Raw genomic sequence first — 15,274 nt, 5'->3', positions numbered from 1 at the left:
AGGACCAATTTAGGTAGGGGAGGCGCTCCCTAAGCAGGTGAAGTGTAAACCATGCCCTTAAGGATAAGAAGAGACCACAGAGGCTCAGAGGGTGTGATTCAACCAGGATTATGCAACAATGGGTGGCAGAAACAGGACTAGGACCTTGGTATCCTGCCACCCAAGCCCAGTGGGATTTCCACATCATTGTCCCCCACCCCCTGCTCCCGCCCCCTGCACTGCTGCCCTGCCGGGTTCCAGAAGTTGTTGAGGTCGGTGGGAGGAAAATAGATGCAAGGGCGGGTGTGGTGACATCGACAAATTTGGGCAAACCTTCTGCTCCAGCCCTAGCCCTGACCCAGCACAAGAAGGGAAGGAAATGCTGCCGATGGTCAAATTAGCTCTCTCCTGCTGAGAGATGGTTGAGGGGGGAGGGAAGCAGGGGAGGCAGATGCTCCTGTTTTCTTCCCCGCAGCCTGTGCTCAGGCCTAAGACCCTGGATAAGCTTCCCCCCTCAATCACACACTGTCCCTCTGATGGCCAGCTGGGTCTAAAGGCTGGGTCCCCAGTGTGGAGAGCATAGAAGTGTAGGATCATTACTCACAATGAATTGGAGGCCTCATCCTCACCCTCCGAAAGAGCCAAGACATGGACTGATTTATCCCCAAAAGGAATTGTAATCACAACACCTAATCCTGCTTTCATTCAGAAACCCTGGACACGGACTTCCTCTTGTGTGGGTACAGAGCCTATGGCCCGCTCCCTCCCTGTCTCCTTGGCCACAATCCAGCTCCTTCTCAGGCCGGGGCCTGGCACACCAAGGGGCTCAGTAAACAAGTATCAGGTAGAATGGAATTAGGCTCCGGCTGACAGCCTCCCACCTGTGGGCACTGAGCCTGAGGGGGAGGGCACAGGACTACTGGCAGAAGGCCCTTCCAGGCCAAGGGAGTCTGCATGTCTCTAAGTCTGCGTCCATGCAAAGTGAAGAATTGTGAAACCTCATCAAAAATCATTGTGAGGGCAGCCTCCAGCCCAGGGTGTGATCCTGGAGTCCTGGGATCGAGTCCCACATCAGGCTCCCTGCATGGAGCCCGCTTCTCCCTCTGCCTGTGTCTCCACCTCTCTCTCTCTCTCTCTCTCTCTGTGTGTGTCTCTCATGAATAAATAAATAAAATCTTTTAAAAAATCATTGTGGGGGATCCCTGGATGGCTCAGCGGTTTGGTGCCTGCCTTTGGCCCAGGGTGTGGTCCTGGAGTCCCGGGATCGAGTCCCACATCGGGTTCCTGGCATGGAGCCTGCTTCTCTCTCTGCCCCTCTCTCTTTCTATCTCTCTATGCCTATCATGAATAAATAAATAAAATCTTTAAAAAAAAATCATTGTGAACACACTTTTCTGCAGGTAAGGCTGTGCCAAGCATTATACTAGGAAATTAAAATACAGTCTCCGTCATCTGAAACAGGAAATGCAGGCTCAGGCATGAGCCTGTGAAGAATACAGAGTGATGGAATCCTTAATCTCCAGCCACACACACATTGACAAGATTACAGATAATCCGTCCAAAATGCATTTCACGAGACATGGAGCCAGGACAGGGCTGGGGATGAGTGAGGGTGGGTGTTTTAGGGGCCTCACGTAGGCTCAGGAAGCCCTCCTCTCCTTCCCTGGACTATTCTGGAAGATTTCCAACATCTGCTCTGAATCTGCTTTAAAGATTTTACTTTTTAATGTAATCCTTACACCCAACGGGGGGCTTGAATTTACAACCCCAAGATCAAGAGTCTTAGGCTTCTCTGAGCCATCCAGGCGCCCCCAAATCTGCTTTAGTTTCATCTCCTCTCCCATGAGAATCTTCTGTCCCAGCCAGACCGATGCCTCATTATTTACCTCCTCTTGTACTTTGTACCTTATATTACCTAACTAGTTATTTTTCCCTGAATCCATAATATTGCCTCACACCCCTGTGACTTTGCACAGGCTGTGCCTTCTGCCTGGAGTGTCGTTCATCCCGTGTTCCCTAAAGACTCAGCTCAGATGTGCTCTTTTAAGAAAGCTGTTCTCGAACCCTCCCTCTCCAGCATGGGCTGACTCCGCATGGCGCCCCTTCTGCCAGCTATAGGTCTTGTACGTAATTCCATCTTTCAATGCGATACCTCATGCCATATATATGTTTGTTTACATGTCTATCTCAGAGTCTAGAGTCTTAAAGACTTTACTGTTTTCCTGAAGAGTAGGGAGTATGATTTAATTGATTCATCTTTGAGTCTCCAGTGTCTGGCGTGGTACCAGATGCATACTAGATACTCACAAATGTTCTTTGAAATGTTCCAAAGCCAAGACCCCTGATTGATGGTGCCAAGCCTACCTCTTCTACCTTCCCAGATGTCATTCTTCCCCTTGTCACCAAGGACCAGGCGCACCATTCCTCAAACGTGCCAAGCTCATTCCCACCTCAGGGCCTTTGCCCACGCTCCCCCTGGAAACCCCCTTCCTTCAGTTCTTTAGTAGCTTCTCATCCATTGAGTCGGAGCTCAAATGTCAACCTCTCTGTGATGGGAATAGCCTGTATCTTGAGCTGACTGGTGATGACATGATGACATGGCTTATCCCAGGGGGAACTGCCCGCAGGGGTGATTTTGCCTCACAGGAGACATCTGGCAAAGTCTGGAGACATTTCCGATTGTCACAAAAGGGAGGGGGAGGAGTGCTACTGGCATCTGGCAAGTAGAGGCCAGGAATGCTGCTAAACAATGAACGGGACAGCCCCCACGACAAAGAATTATCCAGCCCCAAATGTCAATAGTGCAGAGGTTGAGAAGCCCTTGCACCTGCAAATGTGAAAACTCACCAGATTGTGCCCTAAAAATGTGTCCACTTACCATGTGTAAGTTTTACATCACATTAAAGAAAAAAATGTTACCCTGAGAGGTCTTCGCTGACCACTCCATCACTGTCGATTGTATTGCTCTGCTCGCTGCCTTCACCACACTTTTCACAATATGACATTATTTGGTGATTCTTGCCTGCCACCCCGCTGGCATGGAAGCCCTGTGAAGTCAGGGAAGGATCTGTCTGCCTTTGCACCACCGTATTCTCTGTGGCGTGCACAATACCTGGCTCAGGGTGGGTATCTAGTTAAGTGTTGAACGAATGAGTGAATGACAGAAACAAGGAATAACTTGGTTGTTGCCATCGAGTCCTGTGACTGTCAGAAGACTAGAGTTCTGATTGGTGGGTTGAGTCCCTGCAGGACTGCTGTGCCAAAACCATGTCCCACCCAGGAGGGCAGCTAGTGAGCAGGGACTTGGGACAAGCGTGGTGGCTGCCCGTGTGTCCTAACATTAGGGCGGGAGAGCCAAGTCCGAAGAACCCTATTTGTCCATGATCTCCTCCCCTGGGCAGCTTGGGGTGCCCTGCCACGGCTAAGGTTTGCCTCTGCGACTCCCTTAGGAGAGACCCACTGGGGCCTCTGGGTGGCTCAGTGGTTGAGTGTCTGCCTTCAGCTCAGGTCATGATCCCAGGGTCCTGGGATTGAGACCCACATCAGGCTCTCTGCTCAGGGATCCTGCTTCTCTCCCTCTGCCTGTGTCTCTGCCTCTCCCATGAATAAAGAAAATCTTAAAAAAATAAATAAATAAAAGGAGAGACCCATTCATCACCTGGGTCAAGTGACTGGCAGCTGTGCAATTCTGGTGGTTTCAGAATTTAACTCACAAAGAGCAACCCTCCTCATGGGTTCCTGGGGCGGGGTGGGGATTCTCAACTCTGCCCCTTATCCACTTGCCATTGCAGTTTGCCTGTCCCTGGCGTCTGAGTCCTGTCTTCCCAATTGGCCCGGGGACCTTCCATTAGGATCGAGAGCCTGCCTTCATCTTGCATCATAGCTCAGTCTTGATGCCTGGCGCTTGGCTGGCAGTCAGGACATCATGGTATTGATGGTGAGGATGGTGGTGATGATGATGATGATAACGACGATGACGGTGAGCAGTCATGAAGGAGCTGAGATGGTTGGAGCTGTTTGAATGTTAGAGAAAAGAGACATCTTGTTGGACCAGGATGCAGAAGCAAGTTCAGTGTAGAAAAGTCAGCCGGATGCAGCAGTGGTGGCGAGGCTAACCTGGCCCCACTCAGCCCAGCCCCATTCGTATCCGTCCGACCCCATATCTGCTGCCCCCAGGCCAAGCCCACCTTCCCACTGTGGGCTTCCCTCCAAGGTGCTGTGCTGTACACTCTGGAACCCTGGTTTGTGTGAAAACGAGGCCCTCCACGACATCCTTTGCCTCCTCACACCCTGCCCTGTCCTGACTGAATATGACCCCTATCTTCTGTTTCTTTCCTCCTTCCTGCTGCCCTGCCTTCTGGAGGGGAAACCTTCAGCCTCCGATGTTTGTCGTGTGCCATTCCAGGTCAGGATCGCTGCTCCACCTGCTTCATGTGAAAACTTCTCTCCAGCCCTCCTCCTCACTCCAGCCACGACCCAGCCCAGACTCTGAGGGCTTAGACACCTGCTTTTGGTCTTCCTGCCTGCCTCCTGCCTTCAGGGAATTCCAGCCAGCATGGCTCATTTGAACTTTCAGCTCAGCAGGGAACCTAAGAACCACTCAGGGAGCCTGTTAACATGCAGAATCCTGGGCCTCTCCCTAAAAGAGAGGTCTGGCTTGGTAGGTCTGGCGAGGGCCCAGGAATCTGCATTTAGCATAGGTAACTCTGAACTGTGCCTTGGCCTCAGTTCCTGACCCCATTTCCAAGGCCTTCAATGCAGTTTACTAGCCCACTCACGTGGTCACACCCTGGCTCCCCCTGGAACTTCTCTACCTCTGAAATCCTCCAGTCAGTTGCTTCCTGTTGACTCCTCAGCCCCACTTCCTGTGCTCCTCTATCTCTAGTTCCTCAAACCGTATGTTTTCTCCCAGCCCCTTCAGCTCCTCCTGTCCACAGTTTCTTCCCTCCCAGTGAGGACCTGGGTTCAGTCGCCTGAGCCACTCACCAGCTGAGGAGGCTGTCAGCTTCCTCGCCCCCTTGGCCATCTGGACCAACCTGGACCAACCTGGACCAACCTGACAACCCACTGTTCTGATCCAGCCTCGTGGAGGGGGCTGGAGAAAATGGCCATTCCATGTGAATCAGGACCTCTACGATTCAGGCCCTACTGGGAGTCCCCAACACCAACACGTGACAATGCTTTGACTTTGCTGAGATGCCTGCTCATGGCCCCCGGTTGCTACTGGAAGCCTCAGGCCCACCTCCAATTCATCTGCTTCCAGCCAATATCCTTCAGAGGAAATAATTTCCGTGCCCACCCACCCCTCCCCCTACAAATTTTGCTGCTTCCATATCCATCTTTAGAGGAAATGGTATTAGCCTTGCTCATACCTTCAACTGGTGTTCCTCCTGACAACTGTCCTCCTCAACCAATGAACAAACTTGAGTACCTCATTGCCTTAAAAACACTTCCTTTGACTTTGGATCACTTTCTAGACTCTGTTCTGCCATTGACCTCAACGCGACTGAGTTTCCTGAAAGTTTGTCTCTATGGGTTTGTTAGATTGCATTTCAGTTCTCAATTTTTTTTTTCTTCCAGTTCTTAATTCTTTATCTGTCCCTGTAAACACATTCTTTGTCATGTGACCACGTACATTTCAATAAAGGTGAAATATATTGCCCCACACCATTGAGGTTGGGCTTGGTCTTGTGATTCGCTTCCTGCTAGTGGAATGTGAGCAGACATGATATAAGCAGAGGTCTTTAATATGCAGTTGTGGTTGAATTTGGTCTCTATATCTATGCCTTTTGCTGTGAGGACATCCCTCAGGCAGTTGCTGGTCTAAGGGGGATGAAAAACACACAGAGCCACCTTGACCATACTCACAACCTAGAAGCCAGTTCAGCCCCACAGAGCCCAGCCTAGAGCAAACTCAGCCTGCCCACAGATGCATGAGAGAATAATAGTTGTTGCTGCATGCAACTCAGTGTTGGATTTGCTTGTTATGCGGCATGATTGCAACATTAGCTGATGGAGACAGTGGGGAGCAAAAAGATTAGTGATGAATGGTGCTGGAAACCTGATGCTTGGATAACCGATTAGCTATTTGGACAGCAGCAATTTAGATCAATGTCTGGTAGAGTATAACAAAATAAATTACAAGCGAATGAAAAGTGTTAAGGGCATAAAATTAAACCATACAAAATTAGAGGAAATTTAAATACACATTCAACCTCTGGACAGTGGAAGACTTTCTAGGGTTAAAAGCAACAGAAGTGTTTTTCTAATTTTTTAAATAGGCATATAGGACTCTTAAACTTGGGCAAAAAGCAAGTGAAGGCCTAACAAAGGGAGCAATTACCCTTTTAGCTACTCAAGAATTTAAACCTGGGACTCCTGGGTGATTCAGTGGTGGAGCATCTGCCTTCAGCTCAGGTCGTGATCCATGGGTCCTGGGATTGAGGGCCCACATCGGGCTCCCCGTAGGGATGCTTGTTTCTCTGAACTCCGCCTATGTTTCTGCCCCTCTCTCTGTGTCTCTCATGAATAAATAAAATCTTTTTTTAAAATTTTTTTATGATAGTCACACAGAGAGAGAGAGAGAGAAAGAGAGGCACAGACACAGGCAGAGGGAGAAGCAGGCTCCATGCACCGGGAGTCTGACGTGGGATTTGATCCCGGGTCTCCAGGATCCCGCCCTGGGCCAAAGGCAGGCGCCAAACCGCTGCGCCACCCAGGGATCCCTGAATAAATAAAATCTTTAAAAAAATTTATACCTTTGTATATTGAAAGAAAAACCACGCACACACACACACACAAAGAAAAAGCCAAAACCAAAAAACATGGAAAATATTTGCTTCAAATGTGTCACAGAGTTAATCTACTTGGTAAATAATAAAGACCTTTATAATATAAAGACCTTAAATAAGAAAATACAAAGAGCCCAATTAACAAGGGGATAAATGGTTAGTATGCATGAAAAAATGTTAAACTCTTAACATTTAAGAGTTATTAAATTCCTTAAATTAAAAAAAAATCTAAGAAATGTAAGCTAAAGAATGAGATATGATTTTCATCTGTCAAAATAGAGAAGATTAAAACTAATAAAATATGGGGAGTCAGACTCTTAATTTCTGACTGAGTCCCTCCTCAGGCTCTCTCTGGGTGTGGAGCCAGCCTGGGAGTCTCTCCCCTCTCTCTCCCTCTGCTCCCACCCCCATCTCTAAAAAAACAAAACCAAACCAAAAAACCTAATAAAATCTGAAGATTGGAAAGACTATGGGAAGGTGGATATTTGCACACTGCTTGCGGTGGTATCAATTGGTATAATTTTCTACATGCCCAGAACAGAGCCCGACGTAGGGCCTGAACTCACGAGCCTGAGATCAAGATCAGAGCTGAGATCAAGAGTTGGATGCTTGGGATGACTGAGTGGCTCAGGGGTTGAGCGTCTGCCTTGGGCTCAGGGCGTGATCCTGGGGTCCTGGGGCCGAGTTCCACATCGGGCTCCTGAGCCTGCTTCTCCCTCTGCCTGTGTCTCTGCCTCTCTCTCTGTGTCTCTTGTGAATAAATAAAAAAAAATCTTAAAAAAAAAAAAAAAAGACTTGGATGCTTAACCTACTGAGCCATCCAGGTGCCCCTAGTCTTTTTTAAACAACACGGTTATGGGGGTGCCTGGCTGGTTCAGTGGGTAGAGTATAGGCCCTCTGGATCTCAGGGCTAAGAATTCAGGCCCCACATTGGGCATGGAGCCTACTTAACAAAACAAAACAAAATACACACACATACAAAACAATACAGGTTTTGGCAGATCCTGCTGGTTGGTTGACACCCATTTTGCCAGCTCTCCAGGGAACTGCCATCGCTTCCAAGGGAGCCCTGCCCCAGCTCTGCTGGGTGAAACTTGACTGTCCAAGCCAGTTGGTGCATTCTTTGCCACGCCATGTAATTGGTTGGACCCAGGAATGTGATACAATTCCTGCCACTAGACAATAATGGCAAATATTTACTTTTTTAAAGATTTTATTTATTTATTCATGAGAGACAAAGAGAGAGGCAGAGACACAGGCAGGCTCCTGCAGGGAGCCCAAAGCAGGACTCGATCCCAGATCCTGGGATCACTCCCTGAGCTGAAGCCAGACGCTCAACCACTGAGCCACCCAGGCATCCCATGTTTTGTTTTGTTTTGATACTTGCAAGCCAAAAACATTCAAACTAATATTGTGGGCTCTTTCTTGGCAAAAGGGACTGAGGATCTGCACAGAGCTCTCCTGAGGATTAACCTTGGTTCCCCCAGGAAAGCACTCAGTGCCCGGTTCTTTGCAGATACTCATTCAGTGATGTTATTGAATCTTGGATTCAATTCATTACAACATCAGTGTCTGGTCTTTGTGGGTGCGCCAAGACACATTTCAGGAATGGGTGCAGGGGTGTGAGCCTACCCCTCCATTTCCCACTGCCATCCCCCAAATTTGGGCTGAGTCCTCACGCCTGGTCCACCGCAGACACCTCCAGCCCCCATCCAGCTTACAAACGCTATCAGCAAAGCCTTTGGAAGCTCGGCTCTCAACCAGGTCTGCTCCCCCGCTGCTCAAAGCCAGTGTCTACACCATTACATTCACATCGTTTGACTTGACCCAGTTTTCCAGCATCTTATGCTCCTACTGCTCCCTTCCATGTGCCCCCCACCCCTTCAGTAGGCCTGCCCTGGTCACTGTCTTGGATTTTCTGTCCCCTACATCTGCCCCACCAGGCCTGGAGAAATCCCCCGAGGCACCCTTCTCGGCTACCTTCTGTGCCCACATGGCCAAGGTGATCTAATACACTCCACAAGTTGCTGTAACTAATTAAGGCCAATTCTCAGTCTGGGGAGTTCTGCAGGGTCTCCCAGGAGCAGGAAGGGAGGAACTTGAGGTCAGTCCCCAGGGAGATGGGTATGTCCTACCTCGGAGCACAGCTCCTTTAAAGCTAAACATAAATTCAATCTCCCTCCCGAAGCCCCTTCTGATCACCACAGCTTATGCCTGGTCACTACTCTGTCTCCAGACTCTGGAAAAAATACGTGCCACATAGTTGTCAAAAAAGCAACTTAATGAATAGTTGAAAAGTAACCCTCATGATTTCTTTCTTTCTTTTTTTAAAAAAGATTTTATTTATTTATTCATGAGAGACACAGAGAGAAAGGCAGAGACACAGGCAGAGGGAGGAGCAGGCTCCATGCAGGGAGCCCTATGTGGGACTCGATCCCAGGACCCCAGGGATCACACCCTGAGCCCAAGGCAGATGCTCAACCACTGAGCCACCCAGGTGTCCCCCTCACGATTTTCTACATTGAACTGTGGTGGAGTCTGACTGGGGGAGCCACTGTACCTTGTTTCCAGGACTGCGGCCTCCTCAGCCTCCCCCTCATCCCAGTGCAGAGTAGGAAATGCTTGCTCAGTCGCCGGGGGAGGAAGAACAGAACCAGCGTGGATGGTCATCTACCCGGCACGAGGCACGAGCCACACCCTTGCATGTGTTCTGTCCCTGTCCTAGCCACGGTGTAAGCAGGTAAGGGTGTCCTCACGTTGGAGATGAATGGACTGAGGCTCGGGCAGGCTAGATGAGGCACCCCATCACAGAGCCAGTGGTGACAGAGCCGGAAGTCGGCCCTGGTTTTATCTGACCCCAAAGTCCAGGCGCATCCCACTGATGCTGCGTTGCCAGCTGGGGGAGAAGGTGGTTGGGTCCAAGTCGGCCAGGAAATGGAGGACACACTCAAATTAAGGGCCTGAGGAGAGTGTTGTGAATGGATTACAAGGCAAAGGGACACTCCTTGTACAGGAAGCACGAGGGATTGTGCAGGTCCCCAAGGCTCTGACAGTGGGGCACTAGCACTAGCTCTCAGCCTGGCAGGTGAGGGGATGAAGCAGGTGTAGAACTTGGAGGGACAGGGATGTGTGGACAGGGCCACAGGCCCTTTGAGGGATGAGCCGGTTCGTGGTGACCCTTTGGGAAGGAGAACAAATACCCTGACTTCACTTGCTCCTTGACGACCCCACCTCCAATGGCCAAACCCAGCTGAAGTTAGAGGACGAAGGGCCCACAGATATGTCACCCAGGCCAGCTCTGAGCACGGTGAAGGGCAGAGATAGTTGGGGGAGGGGGGCAAATGAAAGCCAGCCAGCCAAATGAGGCCAAAGAAGATATGTGCGTTTGGGGTGGCTGTGGGTGGAAGTGCGCTGATTCTTCACAGGTAGGCCCACCACCACTTCCATCCGATGCCTGAGACACCTCCTAACTGGCCGCCGGGCTCTCATGCCCGAGCTCTCATACCCGAGCCTGTTCTCCACTCAGAGCCAGGGGATTTTCTTTCTTTCTTTTTTTTTTTTTAAATTTTATTTATTTATATTTTAAAATATTTTATTCATTCATGAGAGACACAGAAAGAGAGGCAGAGACACAGGCAGAGGGAGGAGAAGTAGGCTCCATGCAAGGAGCTGGATGTGGGACTCGACCCCAGGAGTCCCGGATCGTGCCCTGAGCCAAAGGCAGATACTCAACCACTGAGCTACCCAGGTGTCCCAGGGATTTTCTTAAAATGAAAACCAAATCACATCTCTCCTTTGTTCAAAACCATTCAGTGGCTTCCCTTTGAGGTAACATTCAAAATCTTTAATGAGGCCCAAGAGGTCCTGTGGGTCTGGACCCTGCCCCCACTTTGGACACGCCCCAGTGCTCACCTCACCTCAAAGTTCCCCAAGCACCCCAGGCACTTTCAGCTTCAGAGGAGCTGAAAGCCACCGCCACACCGCTTGTTCCTTCAGTGGAGAATGATCACAGCATGCCCGCCACTTGCCCCCCCACCACATATGACACGCATACAGATACACATACACACATACCACACATCATCTACACACATCCACACCACAAAGCACACACCATACGCATCTGCACACACACACACACACACACACACCTCACACCCATACACATACATAAACAGCCCCCAAACACACACACACAAATATACCATACAGGTCCATACCCCCCTCTCCCTGCCCCCGGACATGCCCTCTTGCACTGTATCTCTCTCTTAACTCTGAAGTAACTAAATATAATCTAAAAAAATAAGACTCACACACAGGGGTGCTTGGGTGGCTCAGTTGGTTAAGTGTCTGACCCTTGATTTTATCTCAGGTCATGATCCTGAGGTTGTGGGATGGAGCCCTGGGCCTGCTCCACACTCAGCAGGAAGTTGGCTTGTGATTCTCTCCCTCTCCCTTTGCCCCTCCCCTAGCTCGCACGATGTGCCTGCTCTTTCCTTCTCTCTCTCTCTCTCAAATAAATAAATAAACCTAAAAAAAAAAAAACTCATACACAAGGGATGTATAAATAAAACTAAAACTCAGGCAGCCTGGGTGGCTCAGTGGTTTAGTGCCAACTTCAGCCCAGGGCCTGATCCTGGAGACCCGGGATAGAGTCCCACGTCAGGCTCCCTTCATGGAGCCTGCTTCCCCCTCTGCCTGTGTCTCTGCCTCTCTCTGTGTCTCTCACGAATAAATAAATAAAAATCTTTTAAAAAAACAACCCTAAAACAAAACTACAATGTAACAATAATAGTGCTTATATTCTCATTTTTATCTGGTCTATTTTTTTAATGTTGGTATGACGCACTTAACTGACTTCACTAATGGGTCACGATGAGCAATAAAAAACACTGCACCGGATGATCTTCCACCTGTGGAGACAATTGTTAGGGTTCTCTTTTTTCTTGCCAAGAGATGATAGCCAGATCCTGCCGCCTAGTGGTCATCTTTGGGAACTAAGCGGATCTTCCTAGAGGTCTGTTTTTGACCCAGGAATAAATTTATTTCAGTAAAAAGTGGTGAGTTCAGGTCCTTGGTCTGGAGAGAAAGGGAGGGGGGATTTCTGAGATGAACTACAGCATAGACCTTGACCCTCAGATTCTTCCCCCTGCTGATGACCAGCATGACTGCCATAATCTGTGCCGCCCGACATGGTGGCCACAGGTCACAAGCGGCTAGTGACTACTTGAACTTTGGCTGGTGCAACTGAGAAATTGAATTTTAATTTTATCTTATTTCAATGCACTGAAAGATAAATATAAAAATCAACACTTATTTCAGGTACCCAAATATGTTTGGAACAACCTGGGTATGTGAATCTAACCTTTTCAACTGTACATTTTTTATAAGATCTAGACAAAGAGTCAATATTTCTGATGAAAGTTTAACATCCAAATTGAGATGTGCTCTAAGTGTAAACTATGCATCAGACTTCATGCTTTCCTAGCATGAAAAAAGTCCTGTCAATGATTTTTAATATTAGGTTAAACATTGAAATAATTCTTTTAGACAAATATTGTGTTAAATAAGTTATTAAAATTCATTGCACCTGTTTATTTTTACTTTTTAAATGGGCCTATTGGAAAATTTTAAATTACTCATGTGGCTTAAATCATATTTCTCCTGGACTGGAGTTCCTTCCGATGTCCCTCCTTGCAGCCCCTCTGTGTGTCATGCCTCCTTGATGGAGATGAAGATGCTAGAATCCTCAATCAGGCTGGGTGGGGATGGGGATGGGGATTAGGGATAAAGTGTTGGCCAAGTTAAGCCTGAGATGCCCATGACCTCACCTGGAGGACCATGGGCCACCAGGCAGCAGCATCACCTGGAGCTCATTAGGAATGCAGATGCCCAGGTCCCACCCCGAGAAGCAGAATCTGCATTTAGACAAGATTCCCACATCACATGTTTGCACACTGAGGTTTGAGAGAGTCCCACGGAGATGCAGGTGGTGGTTCTCTGACTGCTTTTGCTCGCTCAGTGATGTAGGAAGCAAGGCCAAGGCTGAGAGTGATGCTGGGGGTAGTTGGAGCTTTGAAGAGATTGATGGAAGTGTGGAGGAATTATCTAGGGCGGGAAGGTCAAGATCAATGCCCAGAAAAATCTAAGTCTTGATGAACTCAGTGAGATCCGTCAGCACCTTGCATGCCTTCCTTCTTCCTTTCAGCTGTGTGTGGGCAGCGGGCAGGGTGCTGAGCTCCACCAGGCAGGGGGCAAGGAGTCCAGGGATTCCCATGGTGTGGGGAGGGGGAGTAGACAAGGAAAAGGAGATAAGACACAGAAACTGTCAATCCTGGTGTGCTCAGAGTTGTTGCTGTTGGGGTTTGTTGAGCTGGGGAGACAGGCAGTGGTCAGAGCTTGGGAGCTTGACACTGAGATTATGGGGGGGGGTGCAGTTATTGGCAATGGGAGGTCCTAGGGAAGCTACAATTTCGGGCTGGGAATAAGACAAGAGGAAATGGCTTGTTGGCTTTTCGGATGCGGAGTCGTTTAGACAAACGTAGGTAAAATATGAGGAAGGCTGCTTTTATGCGGAGGCTGGGAATCCCTCGACAGGTGATGGTGACCGAGGAGGCCAAGGTCCACGGTGGCAGTGGGCAGGGCGAGACAGCAAATTCACCTGTATTCAGGTCCTGTTTGGTCTTCCAGATGCAGTCACACAGCTGGCTAAACTGCAGTGTGTGCTCATCACTGAGTCACTGGGCTTCTCTCTCACCACCGACTGTAACAATTGACAGTTTTGCTAGGCCCCAAGCACCTGAAAACTGCTATTTTAAAACCTTACACCCTCTATTGTTACCTCCCTTTTTTACAGATAAGGATACCAAGGCTCCGAGAAGTGAAGTAATATGCCCCATGTCACACAGCCACTAACGTGATATGAACAGAGTCCAGATCTGTCTAGCACCAAAGCTGGCTGAGAATTGGGTTCACCAGGGGGGTGTTTCTTTCAGCCTCCCCTGGAGATTCGGATTCACACTTCTGATTCTAGAAAGAGGTATCCCCAAAGGAACTGACATGTTTTCAAAAGGCCCTTTGGGTGATTCTGATGGTCAGGGAAGACTGGAAAGCATTGCCCTGTGTCCTGGCTGTGGCACAGTGGATGCCAGGCCGGTTCCACGGCCCAGCCTCTGTCACCAGGTGACACACCCAGGGAAGGAGGACCTCTCACCTAACCTGTTTCCAGTTCTACTTAGCTGGTAAGATCATTAACAACAGGACCACGTGCGTGCCTTTCTCAGTGCTTTTCATGTAGATGACTTCATCTGAGGCTTCAAAAGTGTAGGAGATAAGAAAGAATGATATGATTAGACTCATTTATGAATAAAGAGATGGGCCCCGGCCTGACAACCCTTCAGTGGCAAAGCTGGGACAAAACTCTTGTTCCTGGGACATTCAAACCCACTATTCTTTCTAGTCCTGCTATCTTTATGAAAAAAAAAAAGTTATGACTCATGTTGATGGACAATAAGACTAATCTTTAGGGGAAAGAGTGCCAATGCCTCCCCACACCAATTTAGCACATTAGAGTTTTAATTTAATTCAACAGATGATGGGGCAGGGCTGTCTGAGGCTGGGGATGAATGAGACTTTGTCCTTGCCCTCCAGTGACAAGAAGGAGGCATATTTACTCCCATATTTACCTGTGAAAAACAAAGGGGAGCCTTTTGGAGAAAGCTAGTGATACATGAAAAGACCTTTCTCAGGTGGAGTAATGGGTAAACTCTAAGTAATCAGGCACAGGGCAGGAGGAATTTGTAGGATAGATTAGTGGAGCCCTGGGACTGGCTGCAGAGAAAGTCAAGCTTTCCCCACCCACTCCTTTCTGGTTTCACCTGAGCCCCAGGGAAACCGCTCCAGGGGCCCAGTCCCTCCAACCTCCCTTTGCCTCCAACTACTAGGCTTTGGCTACTTCATCTCTAAAACAAACAGCAGCCTGATTCCTTTCATTCCCTCTACCCGGGCTCCTGCTGCTGCCTCTGGTTTGACTGAACTTCATTTGACTTTCCTCTCAGGGCAGGGTTGCCAGAAAAATGCAAGATGGCCAGTTAAATTTGAATTTCAGATAAGCAACGAACACTTTGTAGTGGAAGTATTCCCAAATATTATACGGGACAATGCTGCATACTTACCAAAAAATTATTTGTTGTTTGAAGTTCAAATATAACTGGTCATGCTGCATATTTATTTGCTGAAGCTGGCAACCTCACTCCAGGGGTACCACCAAGCCTCCCGTGAACTTCCCCAAAACTTCCCTCTAGCTGGCTGTTAACAGACACATGCCTCTCATTGCCCTGGAGATAAAATCTTAATTCTGACCCCCTGTCTCCTTGTTCAGCCCCATTTTTTTTTTTTTTAAGTAGGCTATACCCAGTGTAGAGCCCAGCATGGGGCCTGAACTCATGAACCTGAGATCAAGACCCAAGCTGAGATCAGGGTCAGATACTTAACTGACTGAGCCA

This window comes from Vulpes lagopus, chromosome 22, assembly GCF_018345385.1.
Source record: "Vulpes lagopus strain Blue_001 chromosome 22, ASM1834538v1, whole genome shotgun sequence".
NCBI classification, from domain to species: Eukaryota; Metazoa; Chordata; class Mammalia; order Carnivora; family Canidae; genus Vulpes; species Vulpes lagopus.
Note: the sequence above shows the minus strand (reverse complement) of the source record.